The sequence below is a fragment of the Delphinapterus leucas genome, chromosome 12, assembly GCF_059928025.1.
Source record: "Delphinapterus leucas isolate spDelLeu-1000000601 "Yukka" chromosome 12, BTC_Dleu_Yukka2, whole genome shotgun sequence".
In the NCBI taxonomy this organism is placed as follows: domain Eukaryota; kingdom Metazoa; phylum Chordata; class Mammalia; order Artiodactyla; family Monodontidae; genus Delphinapterus; species Delphinapterus leucas.
In genome coordinates, this window is record NC_143140.1 from 57,930,148 (window position 1) to 57,947,990 (window position 17,843).

General features: G+C 38.8%; 1 protein-coding gene across 3 annotated transcripts in view; it reads left to right on the forward strand.

Moving 5' to 3' along the window:
* Positions 1-423: 423 nt before the first annotated feature.
* PKIB (cAMP-dependent protein kinase inhibitor beta) overlaps positions 424-17,843 on the forward strand; it is a 119,505-nt gene continuing 102,085 nt past the window's right edge. Inside the window, exon 1 of one of the 3 annotated variants that reach the window (XM_022555647.2) lies at positions 424-925. The gene's annotated coding sequence lies outside the window, so the exon portion shown is untranslated. The remainder of the gene's footprint in view (positions 926-17,843) is intronic. The other 2 variants (XM_022555638.2, XM_022555656.2) reach the window with 2 other exon arrangements.

Genomic DNA, 17,843 nt, shown 5'->3' on the forward strand with positions numbered 1-17,843 from the left:
AGGAAACCAGAGGGGATCTCAGGACTTCAGTGAGGAGAAACCACCTTCTCAGGAAGCAGAGAAGAGCACCTTAATTTTAAGAACAGTATCATCATCTCTCTATTATGCTTTCTAAAAGACACAATGAGACCTTAATAGTAAGGACTTCATTTTTCTTAGTGAGAACCTTGAAGTGAAACTCGATAGACGTTGATTTCTGCTTTTCTTTGTCCAAAAGTTGTCTACATTGCACATGGCTTCTCAATCTGTTAAAATGATGCGTTAAAAAAACCACGAATACCCACATTCCGGGTGCAGATAGGAAAACCATGCACATTCTTACCTTCTCCAAGGAGCCACGAGTAAAGTGCAACCTTAGGACACTTGGAGCACAAACGCTCGGGGGCGCGCAGAAATGGGTCAGAGGGTCTGCAGAGGAAGCCTCCGGGAGCAGGGAGGGACGCGAAATTCCCTCAGTCACATCAGGTAACTTCTTAGTAGAACCTTAGTCCTCCCCGAGGGGAACTGAGAGTGGTAGGCGAGGAGGGCATGGGTTCTGTGATGATCTCTGATGATTAATTGTTAACGCGCACGCAGGAAAAAGAACGCTGCCCAGGGAGCCAAAAGACAAGAACCACCGTCGCGCCGGCCCCGAGAGCCCCTTGGCGGGAGTGGCTCCACAGAGAGCAAGACCCGGGTGGGGGGAGGGGGGAGGGGCCCCGCACGCTCGGGGGCGGGTCCCGGCAGCCGCTCTCTCCGCCCCCGGAGTAGCTGCCACTTCCTGGCTGCGCCCCAGCCCAGCAGCTCAGACGCGGTCGCTCCGTCGTGGACGGTAGAGGCGGCAGCGAACTAGAGCCCGCGTCGCAGTTCGCGGCCACGTAGAGGCCGGGCGAGCCCGGGCACCGGGACCCAGCCCAGGCTCGGCGAGCACCTCTGCGCGCGGCTGGTACGTACGTGGTGAAGGGGAGTCCGAAGTGGTGGGGGTCTCTGGAGCGAAGATGGAGGGAAAGGACTTGGGCAGTCAGGGGAGACTGAGAGAGCGAAGATGTGGTTACAGCAACTTTCCTATTTTCCGGCCAGTCCGCACGAGCATGGGGGGAATTCAAAGTGGACGCCTCTTTGGCCAGAGCGACCACATCATTTAACATGCAGAGGTACTTGCGGAGTGGAAGGGGACGCTCAGGCCAACAGGCGTAACCAGGGAGGTCTGGTCACCTCTTTTTGCCCAGTGTGCCCTGAAGCTGCACATTGGTGATATCCTCTCATAAGTTGCTGAGCCTTCGCCTCTCGCACGGGCAATGCCACGTCGTTTCCCATGGGCTGCGCGTTCCCAGCCCCAGGCAGCCGCTCGCGGCCGCCGGGTCAGCAGAGACCAGTGTTCTCGCCGGCTCTGCCCGCGTCGAGCTGTGTGGCTTTAGCCCAGTCACCTCATCTCACCAGTCTCCATCCATTATTTGATAAAACATGGGAATGATTAGATCGGGTCAAATCAAGAGTTCTCTGCAACTACTGGGTTTCACTGAGCCTAGGACACCGGCCGGCAGCCAGGGAGGGACGGGAGTGCAGTGTGGTCGCAGGGGCTCAGGAGATGGAGGGCGTGGGTCCTGACTGCTGATGCCATAGCAACTCGTTGCCTTCATGGGGAGATGACCCCAATTTACCAGCTGTCCTGACTGGCAGCCCCTGACGAGTGAGACTGGGATGAACGGGCCAGTTTCATCTTCGTAGAGCTCATCCCAGGGAACACATCCGAACACGGTTTCTTTGGAAGAGCGCTTGGTACAAGTGGGGCACACAGGAAACACTAAGAAAACAGAAACCAAAAAAAAACGACAGGTGAAATTATTAGAGTCTGTGCAGGACTGTAAAATGGAGATTCGATGCCGATGACCACTTAAACATTCAACTAGAAAAACTAAATACTAAAACGCTCATATTAATGGTTTGGATACTGAAAAAGTATGGATTAGAACTACTGTTGAGTATTGCATTTCTCTTGGTGTACATGTAGATTCAAAATCCATCTGTCCACTTTATCTCTTCACAAGATGCCTTTCTTCTTATTGACATTGCTACACATAAAAAAATTCCTTCTGGGATTTAATATTCAGAAAGCTCAGAATTTGGATTGTTAAAATGAGACCTGATGGCCATAAATCTCACAGGAAGTGCTGTAATGGCGTAGGTTCTGGATCAAGGTTAGTTAGACCAGCAATTTGAAAACCTTGTTTTCCTGTTAGTATGTCAGGTGCTGGTCAATAACCCTCTGCTGACAATATGTTAAGGGAGTTCATTTTCTAAAACTGTTTTGGAAGATCAAATGATTTAATCTTGAAGCAAAGTATATATTAGAAAAAAGTTTGCAAAAAGTTTTTAGTAATTGACTTTTTAGTTTTATCTTTACCACAACTTTCTTCAACAAAATATCAAAGACTAATGGAATACCTTATGCAGGATATTTAAAATTGTGTCAAATTTCATTCTTTGTTAAAGAATTTTCTCTCCTCTTTAGTCAATTTTAAACTAGAAGTTTAAATTTTTAGAAATTTACCCCTTTCAATGATTTTTAAAGAAATTTTGCCAAGTTGTAAAACCATCACCATAATTCAGTTTTAGAACATTTTCATCACCCCAATAAGATCCCTCATGCCCATTTATAATTACTCTCTGCTCAGCTTCAGGCAACCACTAATCTTCTTTCAGTATCTATAGATTTGCCTTCTCTGGACATTTTATGTAAATGAAATCATAAAATGTGGGATCTTTTGTTTATAGCTTTTTTCACTTAACATACTGTTTTTGAGATTCATCTATATTGTAGCGTGTATCAGTATTTCATTCCTCTTTATTGTTGAAGTTTTCCATTGTATGGATATACCACATTTTGTCTATCCATTCGCCAGTGGATGGACATTTGGGTTGTTTTCAGCTTGAGGCTATTGTGAATCATGATGCTAAGAACATTCACATGCAAGTTTTTGTGAGTACATGTTTTCATTTCTCTTGGATAGATATTTAGCAGTGCAATTGCTGGGTTGTATGATAAACGTATGTCTAACTTTTTAAGAGCAGTATAGAGTGAATTTTATGTAGAAGTTACATATTTACAAAATGCAGAAAATTCTGGAGAAATAAATGTTTCTTACTAGATCATATATGATTTGATATATACATAGAGAGATGGTTGGACAGGAAACACTTTGCTTCCTTTCAAATTTAGAGCTCAGATATAGCAAACAAATTTGCAAAAAAAGTGTAACATTTCTAAAGACAGGTTTTTTTGGAGCAGTTTTAGATTCACAGCAAAATTGAAAGGAAGGTACAGATTTCTCAAATACCCCCTACCCCTACACACGCATAGCCTCCCTCACTCACCAGACTGGTATGTTTGCTACAATAGATGAACCTACATTGACAAATCATAATCACCCAAAGTCCGTAGTTTATCTTAGGGTTCACTCTTGTTGTTGTACATTATATGGCTTTGGACAAACACATAATGACATGTATTCATCTATCATAGGGAGTATTTTCACTGCCCTAAAAATCCTCTGTTCTCTGCCTATTCATCCCTTCCCCCAGTATCTTTTTTTTTAATGCTAAATGAGAGTAAATCAGGCTTAATTAAGACTAAATTTCCTGCAGTCTCCATTGAGAATGGGCAATAAAGCAATTTGAAAATCGTATTTTGGGATGTTGATGAGACTCAGACCTGAATGGCTTGATAGTAAATTCAGTGGTTTTCCATTCCTTCAACACAAGATTTTAATTGAGTTAGAAAAAAAAATTCCTTTCTGAATATCAGAAAAACCCTATAAATCCTATGATAAAATAAGCATCCGTAATTATGATGCCACATAATTCTTCTAAGTACTAATTAAACATATTTTATTAGATATAGAGATCTAAGGCCCAAGTTTAAGTGATTGACATGTGCAAAAATCATGTATTAGGGATAAATCCAGGGCTCCTATCTTACTGTTTTAAAACTTCTGTTAGTACATGCTCTCTGAATCCTGTTGGTCTTAGTAATTTTTATATTAATAGGATCAATGTACTTTTTATAAGTCATTATCAGTTAGTGACATTACATAAAGAGAATACTTGAACATACCCAGAAAACCAAAGTGGTTATTATTATTTTTCTTTTTATTGGAAGTACAATTGACTTTGAGAAATCAAATAGGTAGTCTACTTTATACTCAAGTGGGATATATTTTTCATTCATGCTCTCAAAGACAAATAGCAGTTTTATGCATCTGTTCAGGTATAAAGCATGCTACGGACTTTATAAATCAGAGTAGATATGTGTTCTCCAATAACGCCTATTCTTAAAAAGTGATGGTGTCCAAGAGTTGGGTGCTTGGTTGGAAAAGAAGTTCAGAGCTGTCTATATAAGAATAAAGCAATTCACATTTGTACATATTCCTGAATAGGAGGAAGGAATCTCACCTAGGATCCTGGATCAGTTAAAATAGGATTTCTCAGACTGGAAAGTGGGCCAAGGGGATAGAAATACTTTAAGACTGTGTAGTCTGGAGCCAACACAGCCTGAACACTTGTTTGGGGGAGCAACAGCAGAAGCGTTTATAGACAATATAAATGGAGCTAAATGCTTTCCTCTATCTCCTGGATTCCGCCTCCTCATAGCCCCTATTTCCTGCTAAGCCCTAAAATCTACTGTGCTGATGAAAAAGAATCCCCTTTGGGAGTGTGGAAATAAGCATGGTTAACTGTAAGTTTTCACTTTTTGGGTGAGGGAAAGGAAGAAACTGAGGTTCAGTGTGATAGTTTCAGGAATAAATTCGTGGAAGACAGCAAGGAGTTAAGCTGTCTTCCCAAACATGCTTATATCAAATGACTATGAAGTGATTTATTTCTACACTAATCTTTATGGGCTGGGTTAATACGTCTCAGAAGAAAACACTATTCTTAAAATCAGTGTGTATGTGTGTGTGTGTGTGTAAACAAGGATGGCTTATAACTCATGCAATTACATTCATTTATTATTTTTGTTTATTTAAAAAATGAGAATAAGTACTTCTATCATGGGGCTTCTGGAGCCAGGTATAATATTAAATCTCAAAACACTGAAATAAGCCCCTCTTGTCTGTCCTTCCCAAATCTAATAAAATCTATAAAAAGCTAGATTATAGATATAATGGATTTTGTTGCATTCTGAAGGTTTGTAAAGAATCTATCAAGTCAGAAGATGTTACAAAGGACAGGGCTTGCACACAAACCACTCTGCCTCTCAGTTTCTGTATCCCTGAAGAAGGATGTCTATCATAATTATGCTCATTGCAGTAAAGCAGCAGAACTTTTCACGGTAGTGAAAAATTAGAAAAACAAACAAAAAAAAGCAACTGTACATCTTCCTAACATGCCACGAAGCTGTATGTATATATCTATATATACTCTTGTAGCTTGGAGAAGATTGGATTTGAGGAGTACTGGACAGACTGTTGTAGCCCAAGCAAGAGGTGCTAGAGAGTGATTCAGGGATTAGGGATAAACAGGAGTAGCAGAGTCTAGAAATATTAGAAGTGGAAAATGATCAGGCTTGATGATAACTGGGATATGAATTTAAAGGGAGGTGGGAATGAAGGGTGGTTCTCAGCTTCTTGGCTTGAGGTTGAGGACCAGCACTATATACAAAGGTGGCAATAGAAGAATGAAGGCAGATTTGGTGGGTTTACTGGGTCGGATAATGTCTCCCTAAAATTCATGTACTTCCTGGAACCTCAGAATGAGACCTTATTTAGAAATAGGGTCATTGCAGTTGTAATTGGTTAATATGAGGTCATACTGGAGTAGGGTGGGCCCTTAACCCAGTATGACTGGTGTCCTTAAAAGAAGAAGAGAAGAGACACAGAGACGGAGACTCATAGAGGGAAGGCAAGCCTGTGACAGTGGAAGTAGAGACTGGAGTTATGCAGATGTAAGGGATTCCAAGACTTGCCAGCCACCACCAGAAGCTAGGAGAGAGGCATGGAACAGATTCTCCTGAGTTCCCAAGAAGAAACCTGATACCTGGATTTTGGATTGCTAGCCACTTGAAATGTGCCCATCTTCAGTATCAGTTGTAAAGATGGTTACAAAATAAGCAGTGTGATAACTTGGGCAGTGCATCCACGGTCCCTCTGCCACCAACCCAGCCATAGATATAAATGAGGTCATTTCAGGTTTTCCATTCATTTTGCACCATATGGGTTTGACAGTATGGGTATGGGACCAGTCTGCAACATGGGGGGCATAGTTTGTGTTTGTTTGCCTCAGGGAGGAGTGGGAGAACGTTTTCAGGGGAAGTGGGGAATACTTTCTTCACAGGGTAGATCTGGGTCAGCTCCCTGAGATGTTTGTGGATTTTTGCCAAAGGATATTAAGCTTCAAGTAAAACCCGGCATAGGTTGTTCCAACTCTGAGAAGTCCATGTTTGGGTTCTAGGTTTGAATGCTTTGAAAGGAAATATAAACTTTTCAGGTGTAACTGCAAAATGGGAGGAAACAAAGCATTTTTTTTTACTCATAGGTGCTTATTTTTACCAACTCTTTCAAAAAGTATCTTAATTTACCTAATTTGTTGAAAAATTTCATATTACCTGTCAATAATTATTATTGGTCCTAATAGCAAATTGGTTCAGTTCTTCACTTTGTGGGTTTTGTCTCAATGTAATCCACTTAAAATATGGATTAATGAAATATGATTATGACTAAGGACAGCAGTTTCAGTTATATCTAAGGACATCTCAAATTATCTTATAAAAGGATTGTTAAAAGTTTACTTTATTAGCTTCTTTCCTGCAGATATTTTTTATCATAAAACCATCACACTATTAAGAACACTGAAAGATTTTAAAATTCCAATTCTAATATTCAAACATAATTGCTTCAGTATTGAGTATCTTCCAGTCTTTGTCCATTTGTAAGAATGTTTTTATATTAATGTAATAATGGTATACAGTTTGTAAATTATTTTTTTCTTCTTAAAATTATTATTACCAGAATACAAATGAATAGGAAGAGAAAATTTTAAAAAATAACGTTTTTCTTATTATTCAGAGGGACCCATGAAATAGTTTTTGGCTAGATAAAATTTCAGCTCTTAAGGGTATGAAACAGAATTTTCCAGTTAGGCCACATTTTAATTTTGCTGCACCCTGTGGCAATCATCAGTTTAACACAGAAATAAGAAAAGGAAAACAAATCATTAAAATGCATTGCTTTAAATATTGGCAATGTTCAAATGTAGAATTCAGTTTTTCCAAGGACAATATATGCTTGCTATTGTAAATTATTCACCAAGAATCACAGATGTGAAAATATAATAAGGTGATTTTTTTCTTTCAGTCTCATCCTTTTGTCAGCTCCCTATTATTACATTATAATGGGTTATTCCACATGTAATTTTTCTGAGTAGGTAATGTTTGCCACTTAAAATACCACTAAGTTTTAAACTTTAAAGTTTTGAAATAGTGTTTCTGAGACCATACACATTGCAGTGAAAATCAGAAATATTCAGAATTGCATTAAGAGGAAAATAATGTCCACCTAAATTCCACCATTAGTTATAAAATTCTTTGCATATATGTAGATTTTAAAAAGAAAAGTGATATATCATATTCCCTTAATATTTCATCTTACTATATCTTGTGAAGGTGCTAAATCATATTTTTAATGGCTACATAGTGTTCTATTAAAATTTTAACTAACCCCTATTGGCAAATATGCAGAATGTTCCCAAATTTGGTTGTATAAACAGTACCATAGTAGACAACTCTGTTTGTGATCTTTATACACTGTACATGGCTGTTTTATTAATCTCTTTGAATAGACTTCTAGACATGGACTTGCTAGGTCAGTGGATATGCACTTGTTAACCATTTTTGACACATTTTGCAAAATTTCTTTCCAGGAAGCCTGCAGCGATTTATACTCAAAATTTTTACCAACATACTAATACTGTTTAAAAATTTTAAATTTAGAAATCAGTAGGAAAAGATACCTCATATTTGTATTTCTTTGATTCCTAATGAGGCCGAATATTTTTAGTTAGTATGTTTATTGGATATTTTGGATTCAGTTTTACGAATTGCTTTTTAGTATTATTTGCCTGTTTTTAATCCTTTTTTGTTTGTTTCAAGAGCTTTTTATTCATTAGGATGTTAACTCTTTGTATGTTATGTTGCAATGTTTTAATCAGTTTCGTTTGTTTGCCATTAACTGTTTTAGGGAGCATTGCTTTGTAAAATCCTTAAATTTTGTGGATGTGAAAGCTGTCAATTTCTCCTCGCATAGTTTCTGAGAAGGACTTTCCCCTTTAAACATATTCGTCTATGTTTTTAATAGTACTGTTGATGTCTTTTTTAATTTAAAGTTTTAATCCTTTAGAAGTTATTTTAGTAGGGGATGAAGTAGGTAATCTAATTTTATTATTAACATTTTTTCATCACTAGTCTTGTCTCAAATTTGTTTGTTCTGTCATTGATTCCTTCCCCACTGATTTGAAATAGCATCCCATGCCCCTGCACCTCCTTGGAGCCCACCTCGTTATAACTGGCCCTATCATCCTGAAGTCCCACAGAATTCCCTCTCACATGCCTTCCTGGCCACCATTCCTACACATGACTGCAGGCTCTTCAATTGCCTCCCTAAACTTCCTTGACCCACGTTTGTCACTCACCACCTCATCCCAGGAGGAAAAGGAATTCCACATCCCACATCATAGCTGCTAGCTCTTTCTAAATTCCCATGTGTTACCAGTTTTGGAACATGTAATTGTATTAGCCTTGCAAAACAGTTAATTTTCTAATGCTTCAAATCTCTGTTTTTATCGTTTGTCTGCTCATTTCTCCTCTCTGCCTTGAAACTTTGTTATGCTTTGTGCTGCCTCTCCCTGACCTAATCTCTGCTTTTTATTCTTCCTTCAAAACCATTCTGTCATGCCCTCCCAGTCCCTCAGTAACTGCTCAGTCCCAGTAAACTCCTCTTAACCTCCACTTTTTTCTCTAGCCCTGAATCTTGACTCTCCCAGGGGTATCCCACTTCCCCGTGAGTCCTTCCTGTTGGAGACTGCTGATTACTCCATAGGTCATGAATCTCAGGGTAGGGAGGTGGGACACATGCCCTCCATACACCCTCCCACCTGTAGACCATTGTTTCTCTACACTCTTATACTCATTCCTGTTCCTTTGAGCCATCTGGCTATGCTATCAACTACCATTGCTCATTCCTGTGATCTACTCACCACCTGAACAAACCCCTCCTTCAATGAACACTCCAGCAACAGGTGTACAGTCATCTTCTCCCACCTGTCTCCTGTCCTCAATCTGGGTGACTTCATGTCTACACCCAACACCACAGCCTCTCAGTTTGTGACCTCCACAGTTTCAAGTGGTAGTCTTCTCTTTTACTTCCTTTCACCCAGCCCCTTCTGTAGTCACAACCTGGATTTATCATATGAAATTGTTCCTTCCTAAAATCTCAAATTCTGAAACTCTCTGGGCATAGCATCCTGTATTTGTTTTTTTTTTTTTTTTTTACACCAATCCAAAGATTCACACCTTCACTTGTCCTTTGGCTTCATTGGGATGGCCGATTCTTTGATCCATCTATTTTTTACTCTCCATGCTGATTTACTCTGATTGCTTGGAGTAAGATGTTTCTCAGTGGATTGCACATTTCCAATTAGTACAAGTCAGTGGAGAACCTAAGAATTCTGTGTGCTTACCACACTCTCCCGTACAAGTACAGCAACCTCAGAGCCTCACCACCACCTGCCTTGAGTCCTCTGTGACCTAATGACCTCTTATCTTCTTGTTTATGCAAATCACTGCAAGAATCTCTGTGCTCCCAAATAGCATGGCAACTATCCTGGTTTTTCTGGGACTGAGAGGTTTCCCAGGATGATATGTGGAGTAAGCCCTTGACTAAAAGACTCCACATTTTTGAAATTCCTTATTTTCTTTTTTTACATATTACCGTCTTCATCATCACTTTCAAACCGCAAGCTGCTACTTCATCTGATGTATGTAATAGCTCTTACTGTTCACTCTCTTTATGACCTTTTGAATCTGTTGTGGGTTGAGAAAGTCAGATACCTGAGTGCATTAGTTAGGAATGTTACAGTTGCTCATGACAGCAAATCCACTTCAAATTGGCTTAAGGAGAATGGGAGAATTTATCAGATTTATGTAACCCAGCTTTCAGTCACAGCTTGATCTAGAGCTCACATTATTTTGTAAGGACCCTATTCCCTTCTACTTCTTGGCTCTAGTCTCTTTCAACTTGGCTTCATTCTCAAGCTCTGCTTGGTGACAAAATTGCTATCAACAGCTCCAGGCCTAACTCCTCAAGTTTAAATTCAAAGAGAAAAAAGTGTCTTCACTTAGTAGCTTTGGCACCAGCCCTAAGGTGGACTAACTTGCACCACAAACCCAGTCTTTAAGCATTTGCTGGGTTGGAAAAACGTAATAATAAGCCTGTTGAGGCAGGTTTGTGTCACGTATCACTTCTGAGCCAGTCACTGTGGCTCAGGGCACTTAGAGCTTGGATATGTCAGGTCTGAGTCTCAACTTCATTCTCGGAAACAACGAATCACATGCAGTGACTATAGGAGGAAAGGCTTCTCAAGGGGAAATGGATGTTGGGCAGGCAAAATTTTTACTATCCTCTAAATTGGTGACAAGAGGTTAAAAACAAACCAGAGGCATAAACAGGCTCTGATTAAATCTGTAGGACTGGCTTATAAGTAAAGACCGTGAATATTATTAGTGTATAGGTTTTACGACATAGGTTTTATGACATTTATTTTGACTGAACAACATTTGTTAATATCCTGACTCTTGACTGTTGTCTTTGTAGTTAAGTTGCAAAATAAGTAAGATTTGTATAAATAAATTTTGTGTATTATAATCCTCTTTAATCATCATTAATGAATTTTATTTTAAATTCTACCTGTACAAATAATAATTTGAAGATTTTTAATATATAAGAAAGAAGAGAATATTTCTCTTACATGACTATTTTTGCAGCTAATATTTATGAAAATGTATCGACACATGATTTGGATGATAATAGTAGAGAAAAATAACTAAGCTAGAAATTAGAAAGCTTTGTTGTAAGGCCAACTCAGCTTTTAATTAGTCATGTGACCCTGAAGAAGTCTCTTAATCTCTTGAGATTTCAGTTTTTGTCAACATGATTACACCAATATGAATGGTGCGATTTCAGTTCATCATGAGATCAGTACAGTGAAAAAAATACCTGTATTATTCTAAACAGAGCCTATAATTCCATATTTTAGTGCTATATGTACCCATTGATATTCAGGTTCTTTTCTGTGGTTGGTTATAGATATTCCTTATTTAAGTTTTTAATGAATTTTGGAACTCAGTACATGCATCTCTGAGATGAATAGTTAACTAAATTCAAATAAACATCTATTAAAAAGCACCCTCCTGGATTCAGCTACTGTGTTTAGTGATATATTGCAAAGTGGAATGAGACTCCATCTTTTTTTAAGAAGTTTAGGATTCTATCTGTTTGGGGGAGGTAAGAGAAAATATACATACCTTTCCTGCGAGGCAGACTGTAATAGGTACTAGGACAGAAGTAAAAAAAGCTGTGGGGTTTCAAAGAAGAAGAAGAAAAACTTTGAAATTAATCAGAAAGACTTTAAAGGCAATGTAGTAATTGGGATGGTCCTTGAAGGACTGATGAAATTTCAATGAGTCCGCGAAGCATTCCTGATTGAGAGGACAGCATGAATAAAGGTACAAATACAGAAAAGAGTGAGACAGAGCTGTGTAGAATTTTAGGGGCTGGGTGGAAATTTTAGGGGCTGGGTGGAAAGATACATTGAGGCTGTAGTGAAGAATCTTAAGTGCTGGGATGAAAACTTTGGACTTAAATTTGTAGCTAATTTTTTTTTTTTTTTTTGCGGTACTCGGGCCTCTCACTGCTGTGGCCTCTCCCATTGCAGAGCACAGGCTCCGGACGCGCAGGCTCAGCAGCCATGGCTCACGGGCCCAGCCGCTCCGCGGCATGTGGGATCTTCCCGGACCAGGGCACGAACCCGTGTTCCCTGCATCGGCAGGTGGACTCTCAACCACTGCGCCACCAAGGGAAGCCCCGGTAGCTAATTTTTATCCTTGAAAGTAGTAGAGAGTCATATAATCTATGACTCTATGAATAAAAATTTATTTTGACAGGTTGTTTATATGTAGGTAAATACAAGAGTTGTATACCTTTTAAAAAAGAAACCAGTTAGAGAAGAAATGGTTATTAGCAGAATCTGTTAAAACAATACTAAAGAATTTTGGTTTATGGCCAATTCAATATAATGGCAAGTGGTTGTCCAACATAGGTAGCATATTTTTAAGTTGTATCAATAGCAGTATCTTATCCAGAGCAAAGGAAGTGACGGCCCAACTCTGTTCTTCCGTGGCCAAATTGTTTGGGATATTTTACTCTTACAAATAAATACACACACACGAACATTGATCAGGATGGTCTGTTACTGCAGAAGTGATGGAAGGAATAGTTGTAAAATGGAGATATTTCACGAGGAGAAATGAACACCTGGGAAAGTGGGCATGGAAATGTAGTATAACATGATGTATAAAGAAAGAGAAAAACAAGCACAAGCTTTGGAGTTAGAGCTCAGCTCTGCTCCTAATGAGCTGTGCTATTTTGGGAAAGTCACTTATCCTTTTGTAAACTGTTTCCTTTCCCACTCTCCTTCCCCTTAACCCCTCCCCCTTTCTCCTCCTCTTCATCTACTACTTCTTCTTTTTTGTAGAATAAAGATGATACTATTTACCTGCAGTTTTATTTTTTGATTAATGATTGTCAAGTACCCAGCACGTTTCCTGGCATCCAGTACGCCTCCATTACTTGTGACTATTATGTTTATTTGAAGGACGGTCTTACATATATAGGAGTTTAGACTGGTCCTGTGGGGTACCTGCAGAAAGATTTAGGACTGTTGGAGAGAGAAATGTTTTTGCTTCAAAATAAAAAAGATGTTATAAAGGTTAAGTTCCAATAAAAAAAGTAATGGTATGTCTAAGTATGGTAGCACTTTTTGAGTTCAGTGGTCGTGGTATGCTAGAGCCAAGGTGATGTATGTTTTTTACATGAAAGTAATCTTTTCCTCAACATCTAGGAGGGAATCCCCTAGAGTAGGGCTTCTCATGCTTTTCCACCAAAGAACTCCCAGAAATCTAGAGGCATAACTCACAGTGCTCCATAGAAAAGTACAAAGTTTCTTTGACATTTCATATTTGTCTTACATATTTGTATACATTATGCACTCTATAATGTGTTCATTTTGTTTTAGTATAAAAACATGCTTTAAATATATACTGTCAATAAGACTCCTTTGATAAACAAAATTTATCATGTGGTTGTGAGTACATTCTGGTATTTCCAAGGGTGCAGGTTTCCTAGTTTTGATGAAGCACAGACTTAGGGGTATTTAGAACCACAAGCTTGTAATAGACTAAGAATTCCCTCTCAGCTTAACACAGATAAGCTAAAAATTTAGATGTCCGTTGATTAGAGTTTGGATTGCATGGATTATTTTAGACAATCACATTACTGCTAATATCAAAAATTTGGCAGTATCTTAGATAAACACATATGTGAACCTAAGAAGTTGTAGAAAAAGCATAAAAGCATTGTTATATTTGAAAATGGAGGCCTATATCTTTAGCTACTGAAGTGGTGAAGTAAGAGGTTGAGTGGCTTCATGCTGTTACTCTTGGCTGCTGCATTTGTGGGCTTTTGTGTGTTGTTTGCTCATGTTCCTTTTTTTTTTTTAAATTAGTGCTTTGCAGGAGACAGATGTTGAGTAAGTGCTGTTTTGTGAAGTATTTCTTAGGAGGTTTTTAAAATTAGAATAGCTTTTTCTTGCTTTCTATTTAGCTCTAAAATTTTTGGTTTCTTTTCTACTCTCTTCCCTACTTTACTTGCACCAAGATTCCTGCAAAAACTGCTTTAAGAGTTGCTAATCTGAATGGGAAATAATCTTCCCTGAGACCAGCTCCAGACCACCTTTTAGTGATTTGGTTACCTGACCATGTAGCTCCCTTGAATTTCATGTTATTATGATTATAATAAAGGGGACACAGGGGCTTCCCTGGTGGCGCAGTGGTTGAGGGTCCGCCTGCTGATGCAGGGGACATGGGTTCGTGCCCCAGTCCGGGAAGATCCCACATGCCGCGGAGCGGCTGGGCCCGTGAGCCATGCCCGCTCAGCCTGCGCGTCTGGAGCCTGTGCTCCGCAACGGGAGGGGCCCCAAAAGTGAGAGGCCCGCATACCGCAAAAAGAAAAGGGACACAGGAAATCTGATTATTTTAGCCATATTACTGGATGGATTGGATCACTGCAGAGGTATCTACTTATTTGCTCTCAATGATTCATCATAATTTAGGAAGAGGACCAGCCCAGAAGTCAGGAGATTAAGTTTTTGTTTTGATTTGAATTGCTTTATTACCCATCCCTGGTTAATTAAGAGGTTAATAATGCCCACTCCTCATCTATTTTACAATTTTGCCTAGGAGTTTTGTTCTCTAATCATTAATAAAGCCATAGTGTAAACAGCTTCTTAATGCAAAGGAATATGCCAGGCACCAAGGAGACCAAGTTGAACAGAACAAGGTCCTAGCCCTTGAAGGACATGGGATTAATGTTGAGTAAGTAAATTACTGTGAAACAGCGTGACTAATGCCGCTATAGCAGTGTGAATCAGGTAGAAGATGCTCAGAGATGGTTATAAGAAATTCTAAAATCAGGGACAGTGTCTCAGAGGAGGTGATGTTATTGCTAGATCTTGAAAGATAACCACTAGTTTGCCAGGCAAAGAGGAATATGTCCTAGGAAGAGGAAAGAGGCTTAAAATGTGTGATGTATTTAGGGAACTATAATTAGATCAGTATATTGGACAGCTGTGGATATGGGTGGAAATTCAAAGGGAAGTAGATTCAGAAGTGCCTTGCATTTCACGGTAAATTGCTTGGACTTGACTGAAGGTTTTGAATAAGTGGAGCAGTAGAATCGTATTTGTACCGTGGTGGACTGGCTGTGAGTCCACGTCTCTTGGAGCACACATCTCTTTTTCCACAACAAAGAGGAAAGTGACAGTAGAGGAGACGGGAGCAAGGCTGGACTCATGTTTCCATGTGTGGGTAAGTTTTTAGGTTGGTTGACTGGGTTGTTGCCCTTGTCCTAAAAGGTAGGTCAGCTAACGGATGGAAAAATATGCCTAATTTCTATTTGTTAAAAGCCTAGAACTAAGAAGACATAAATGTGGGTTAAACTATAGATAAGAATTGAAGATCTTTCCTAGAAATTGCTATACCTAGAGTTATGTGTTAAGCTATTTAAGGAACAGTCTTACCATAAAAGTAAGTGGTTTAATATGTTTTCCCCATTTTGGGGGTTCTGTTAACAGAAAGTATGTAAATAGTAAAATTCTTTGAAATTAAGAAAGGTTTGAAAGTCATATTTTAAACATTAAAAAAAGAATGGCCTCCTTTATGTATGTGTGTGGGATTTTTTTAATAGACTTTTTTTGGCCACAGATTTTGACTCTTATGCATTAGTTTTCTGTCAGCTTCTCTAAAGATTCAAGGGTAGAGTTTAAATTAAGGATACGGTCAAGGGTACCCTTCAGGGTAGGAACTAACTCTGCTCTGATTTTTTAGTTGGAGAGCATCCTGAGAAATGTGTTAGATTATGTAACTAGTCACTTAGGGCCCTTGGCCTCCTGTTAACCTGGCCCTCTTGAGAGGCAGTGCCTGGGAGCAGCTGGGTCAGGCTCAGTGCTGTTGCCTAGTAGTCCAAGAGGAGCAGTCATAATGGGCTGTTGCTGAGCAACCAGGGGGCTGGTGGTGTCCCATTGTCCCTCATGGAGTTGTATAGTCGTGGTGGGCCCATCTCCATGGGAGAAGCAGTACAGCCTGGCAGAGGGCCAAGCCTCCCTCAGAGGCACAAGCGTTGTTAGCAGTAAGTGTCTGACCTTAGAATCAAAGATGATAACTTAAGTTCTATGAACATGAAAGCAATTTATGGAATTACTGATGTAAATTTAATTAAACATGAACTTAGAGCAAGGTAGGTAGCTGTGGCAGCCAGAGTTCTTTTTTCAAATACTCTCATTCCAGTTCCTTTCTCCTTCAGGCATAGTTGCAAGGTAAGTTTTCTGGGTCAATGGAAAGTAATTTTTCTTTATGCCTCATGGAATATGTAACTTTCCCTATTAATAAGGAAATATTTATATTTGAGAAAAACCAACAAGCTAAACTCCGATCTGGTCAAGTGGGCCTACATGGCAGAGTATTTGACTCAATATCAATGCAAGAACTTGCTACTAATATTTGAGATACTGCTTTGAGTTTTCTCTCTGTTGTAGAAGATTCACCAGGACCACATCATACTTTATTTTTTAGTATTTAACATAGCCCATAAATGACTCTTCAGGAGAGTGGGTAAAATGTCAAAACTAATCAGCTCTTGTAAGAAGGGTAAGTTCTTCTTTTAGGATTTAAAGTTGCCCATATTAAGTAAACCTTTTCCTGGAGATCCAGAAACATATTTTAACGGCCAAAATTGAGCTCTTTCAATATTTTGGAATAACACACAGCTGCATGAAAGGCTAAAGTGTGAAGGAGAGGAATGAACATCCATCACAGAGAAATAACACTGGCCAGCTAGATAGAAGTGACGTCATCTTTTCTTATCTCCCTCTCTCCCTATTTTTTCATTCAGTATTTCTGGCCTTGTGCTGTAACTGTTTGCCTGTAAAGGTTTCAGGAAGCAGGGCTTTGGGTACAAAGTGGGAGGTTTCTTTGTTGGCATTGGGGTCTGCACTCTTTGAGGGACCTATATTCTTTTTGAAAAAAATACTTGAAAACTTAAAAATTCCTCATAAGAATTGCACACAGATTTTTGTTTTACACATGTACATGCACACACACTAATGAGTCTAAGGCATTCAATTAGAGTACAACTGAGATAGTATACCAACAGTAAGAAAATTTAAATGTTTTTTAAGATGCCTTATTTTTAAAGCTACTTAATATTTAAATGTGAACTTTTTATTGTTTTTATCATATGTATCATTCATATCATTCATATCATAAGCGTTCTGTTTATCTTTATTATATAAGAGTATTAATAAATCTAAAGCATATTAAGCACAGTATGTGCCAGGTACTGTTCTATACAAATTAAATTTAGTATGTCATTTAACTCCTCAACAACTGTATACGAGAGGTACTATTATTATGGATATTTTACATGTGGAGAAGTCTAGGCCTGCCCAGAAAGGTCAAGTAACCAGGCCAGATGTATACACTAAAGATTTATAATAAGAAAGTCTGTCTTCAGAAACTCTGCTTCTCAATCATTATGCTATACTTTGAGCGCCATATTATTTCATGAGGGCAACATGAAACGGTATTCACAACAAACTTGTTTTTAGGTTATAATGATATAATGAGAGAATGAAAAAGAGAGTGAAAACTATGAAATCTTTTACTAAACAAAGTCTGTTTAATTTATTCTTTGGGTCTATAGTCCACAGCCAGAAACCTTTTAAATCAAAGTTTTTCATATCCATTCAAATTCTATGAATTTGCGAAATAAATTCAGTAGGCATTTAGCACTGAAGTTGTTTCTCTTCAGGATGAGATGTGAGGTATATTTTCTTTGGTATATGAGATGTGAAGGAAGAGGAAATGGTTAAAAGAAAAAATAGAGGAAATGAATAAGTGAATTGTTTTTGATCAATTCTCCAAAAAAGTTATGTTTCTTAGAGCTCTGAGATACAAGGCATCAAGGAATTGCTGTTTAGTCATG